Source organism: Mirounga leonina, unplaced genomic scaffold (genome assembly GCF_011800145.1).
Source record: "Mirounga leonina isolate KUSES-001 unplaced genomic scaffold, KU_Mleo_1.0 Mir_199, whole genome shotgun sequence".
NCBI lineage: Eukaryota > Metazoa > Chordata > Mammalia > Carnivora > Phocidae > Mirounga > Mirounga leonina.
The window spans coordinates 2,054,245-2,059,035 of record NW_023270498.1 but is presented as its reverse complement, the minus strand read 5'-3'; the positions used below and the strand labels follow the sequence as shown (position 1 = coordinate 2,059,035).

Below are 4,791 nucleotides of genomic sequence, written 5' to 3'. Positions count from 1 at the left end.
TGGGCCACCAGCGACCATGCGGGACTCTTTCCCTTGTGCAGGGACAAAGGTGGGGAGCGAGGAGGAGGGAGCTGGGGGCTGCCAGCCTGGCTGCCTCGGGCAGGAGTGGCCCGCCCGCCTGGGAAGCCAGCTTGTCCCAGCAACACGGGGGGGGGGGTTCCTTCCTGGCTCGGGGTCTGGAGCACCCAGGGGACCCCTGGCTATGTCTGACGCGGGCAGTGTTGCCCGTGAGGACAGAAGCAGGACCCTCCACCTTCCTCCCGAAGGTTCACACTGCACACACCCCAAGCCATCCCATCCAACCCGTCCTTCTGCCTCCAGGGCCCCTGCCCTGGCGTTTCTCCTGGATGCGTCTGAGCTCTCTCCGGGCCTCATTGGAACATCCCGCTAGGTCCACCCCAGGGCTGTGCGCGGGCTTTCACTCTCAGACTGTGAGCAACTGTGGATGCGGGCAACCGACTTGGCTCAGTCACTGAACTCCCGGAGGAGAGGCAGGGGGCCCCGCGTCAAGCTCCCGGTCCATGCCCCAGATTTCCCTCCAACAGAGCGACCTTCTGGAGGGTCTTCAGTGCCCACTCTCCAGGATCTCGATCTACAGTGGGGCGTCCCAATGAGAGGCTCTTCCTGGGCTGGTTTTGGAGATCAGGGAGGCTGATCCACGCAGGTACCTGCCACGTGGTCATGGCTCAGAACGTTAGCAAGAGTGAGGGATCATTTCCCTGGGGACTCAGTCTCGTGGCCGTGGAGGGTGGGCCGGCACTCCGGGGGGGACAGATCCTGCCGCGGGGCTGCTCCGTGAGGGGCACACAAACTATCTGTCACCCCATGTGCTCTGCTCAAGAGTTGTGAGCACGTGGAAAGTGCTTCCTAAATATGCCTTCGTCCCTGCCTTTGAGAGAGAGGAGGCGGGCAGCTTAGTTTAGCTCGGAGAGAAAGCTTGCCAAAAAAGTCTGGAAAAGGATCTCCAATTTTCCGAGTGTTACAAGTTTCAGCAACATCGTTGATTGACCTTTTTTATCCTCTTCCACCTGTTGATTTCCCCGACCATTCATAAGCGCTTTCACCCCTCCCGACAGGGGGCAAGGAGAACCGGGATCATGCAAGGGTTGGGTCTGGTTTTCAGCATTCTACGATCTTGGACAGTACCTGCAGCAAAGTGACCCTGACCCGGTTCGGGCACAGCGCGCTGTGTAGACGGATAACGCTCGCAGGTGACTGCAGTGCACGCTTATAGGTCAGTGACTGTGAGTCAAGGAGGAGCTTTGCTATTTGGGCTGGACGCTGGTCACTGGAACGTGCTTCCGTCTTTAGCCCCGCCCACCTGTCAGAGAGCGGTTTCTTGGCCCATCAGGGAGTGGGGGGTGGCACGGAGAAACATATGCCCTGCCCCCAGGCCGGACCAAACTTTGCTCCACTGGATGTTATTGTTCTGAGGGTGACAGTCTCCCGACCGCCGCGACATAGCTCCGTAAGGCTGCAGGACACGTCAGTGCGCTGATCGGGCTGTCCCATGCGGGGTGGCTCTTCTGAAGGCCAGAGCTCTCTAAGGAGCACTGGCTGTAGGTTTCTGGTCAGGTCAGGGTGGCGCCCACTCTGAGGTCGCAGGGTCAGCAAACACACGACTCGAGGTGTGTCGCTGGAGGGCACGTGTACAGCAGATGGCGAAGGAGCGCTGTGGGACCCCAAGACAGGTGTCCCTGACGAAGCCTCAGATGCTCAGGATCACACACGCAAAACCACACATGTGGCTGGGGAAAATCACTGCGGTCTGACCGGGCGTGCACACAGCAAGGGAATTATCTTCCCCCCACCCTCCCCAAAAAAGCTTCATGTTTGTATCAGTCAGCTCAACCCAACAGAACTAAGCGCACAGACTGGGCGTCTGAAAACAAAAGAGATTTATTCCACCCCTCCCACCCCCCACCCCCGGGGCTGGAGGTCCGAGATCCAGGCATGGCAGGGCCGGTCCCTCTCGAGGTCTCTCCTGGGCGTGCAGACGGCCATCTCCTCCCCAGGTCCTCACGGGGTCGTCCCTCTGTGTGTGTCTCTGTCCTGATGTCCTCTCCTTATAAGGACTCCAGTCGTATTAGACTAAAGCCCCTTAATGACATTGTACCTTAATCATCTCTTCAAAGGTCCTATATTCAAATACGGTCACATCCTGGGGTCCTGGAGGGGGTAGGGCTTCAACCTATGGATTTTGAGGGGATACGCCTCAGCCCATAGCAATGTCTTGGTCTTCTTTTTCTTTTTCTTTTTCTTTTTAAGATTTTATTTATTTATTTGAGAGAGAGAAAGAGAGACAGTTCGCAGAGGGAGAAGCAGACTTCCCGTTGAGCAGGGAGCCCGACGCGAGGCTGGACCCCAGGACCCTGGGATCATGACCTGAGCCAAAGGCAGGTGCTTAACTGACTGAGCCACCCAGGCATCCCTAGTCTTCTTTTTCTTTTAATTTTTTTTTTTTAAGGTTTTACTTATTTGCGAGAGAGAGAATGAGAGACAGAGAGCATAAGAGGGAGGAGGGTCAGAGGGAGAAGCAGACTCCCCGCTGAGCAGGGAGCCCGATGCAGGACTCGATCCCGGGACTCCAGGATCATGACCTGAGCCGAAGGCAGTCGCTCAACCAACTGAGCCACCCAGGCGCCCTAGTCTTCTTTTTCTTAATAAAATGCCATTTATAATTGTAAAAAGTTGATAAGCACATGGCAGGCAATAGGAATCTATAATAGGAACCCTAACACATCTGTCCCCACCCTGACCAGAGACAGGATTTAGCCTTGGATGTTGATGCCCATCACTGTGGTCACCACCCGCAGCTCTGACTCACTCCCATTCAGCAATAAGGCTGAAGTCCAGCAGGAAACAAGGCTCCCCGGCTGGTCACCAAGATGCTCTCATGTGTCTCTTGCTGGCTTCTGGGCCTTCCCTACCACAGCCCACCCCTTTGGCAAGCCCAGCCAGTCTCCCAGATCCCCTGATGGCACCCCTGGCTCCTCTGGGCCGAGCCATCGCCCCCTGCAGGCAGCAAATCAGCCCCCAAATGGGGCTGCACCTGCTGACATCTGGTCTACCCACTCCACAGGTCGGACGCCATTTTAGCAGACTGTTGGAGAGAGCGAGCTCCTTCCTCAATGTTTGATTCATTACCTGGAACGCTCAAACTTTCGATCCAGCGCAACAGCCGTGGCCGATGATGGGCAGACCTCCCATGGGTGCAGCCAGGATTGTGTGCACGCTGACCCTTGACTTCCGCCCACACGCGTGTATCAACATGATCCGGAATGAGGATGACTTTCCCGCCCACGTGAACTTGATTCTGCTGTTTTGTTACTTGCTGAGGAATTCATGCTTATCTTAGCAGCTTATCACGGTGACAAACTCAGAGTGACCACAGATGGAGGCGCTGTGCTTGTTGCAGGGCTGAGTGGGGCGGGAGACTGAGAGGCGCGGACGAGCTGGAAGATTCACCCCAGAAAGGAATGTTGGCAAGTAAAATTATTTACTTAGAAGTGCACGTCTAGGTTGGTCACTGGGGCCCTTCCAGGCTATTTGGAAGAATGTTGTCATCCCAAATATGTGGCAAGAGCTGGGGTGAACAAGCTGCTTTGTGTCATTTTGTTTGGAGAAGGGAAATCGGCTTTGCAGAGAAACAGTCTCCACACTGACAGCCAGCAGGGGTGGGAAATACACAGCGGCCCCACTCTCTGTGTCGAGGGCTCAGAGGCTAATGACGGGGCCAGCGTTACAAGAATGCATCATTTTAAAATACTGGCAAATGTGGTTTTGTCCCACATTACGAAAGTGATGTGAACCCACGGTGGAATCCGGGAAAACCAGGAGAAGTGCGAGGTGAGCTTGCTGGCAGTCCTACGCCCCGGCGCTGGCCCCACTCACCGCCTGTAACACCCTTCCTTCTCGCTAGGTTTCTTCTGAGCACATTTTCATGTACGGAAGCATGCCTCTCCCACACGGCTTCAGACAGTGTGAGCAAAGTCTGCTCCAGCTGAGGACATTCTCTGGGGCCATCCCTGTAAATGTTGGCATCCGGTTTCCATCTCGGGCCCCTAGGGAGGTCCCCTGGCGAGGCAGGCCAGGCCTGGAGCCAGCGCTCTGGGGCTCCGATGGCCATTGAGGGTTCCCGTTTTGTTTTGCTATGAAGTGGGGACAGCAATACCTACTGAGAGGATAAAACCTGTGAATGATGGGGCATCTGGGTGGCGCAGTCACTTAAGCGTCCAGTAATCTTGGGATCGCAGAGTGAGGAAGGCCTGGCCCCCAGGCCGGCCGTGGCAGATGTGCGGTCTGTTGGTCTCGCGTTCATGGCTTTCCTTTGCAGGACGGGGGTTCTCTACTTAAAAGGAACCCCAGAGCCTGCAGGGCCCAGAAGGAAGTCTCAGTTTAATCATCCGGAGATTATCCAAAGGCTTGTCTTTCTTCAGTGTTTGACTTACTAGAGTCGCAGCCTGGACTTGGGCCCCCACCTCGGCCTCACGCACGTGTCTTATCCTTGGTCTTTGCCCGGCTTCCCCTCGGAAACCTCTGGAAGGCCAGGCTTCATCTTGCCAAGTGGTGATGGGCATCTGTCAGGGGTCTGGTTTCTGAGGACTTGCTCACTGCTCTTCTTGAAGGGGATTTTAGATGGGGCAGAGAAGGGGGACCGTAACTACGCTGGACTCTGGAGAATCCACGGGGAAGGAAAACAGTCGCGTCCCCCGCCGCCTACTTACTTATTTAGGAAGAAAAATGATGGCTGCTGAAAACCAGAGCAGCCCCCAGGCCCTTTGGTTCTTG

General features: G+C 55.9%; 1 long non-coding RNA gene across 1 annotated transcript; it reads right to left on the bottom strand.

The window, feature by feature from the left end:
* Positions 1-1,881: 1,881 nt before the first annotated feature.
* On the bottom strand, positions 1,882-3,399 carry LOC118024586. The gene is made up of 2 exons (XR_004683139.1): positions 3,148-3,399; positions 1,882-2,191 (listed from the first exon to the last, which is right to left on the bottom strand). It is a non-coding gene; the product is annotated as an uncharacterized LOC118024586 (long non-coding RNA).
* Positions 3,400-4,791: the final 1,392 nt, after the last annotated feature.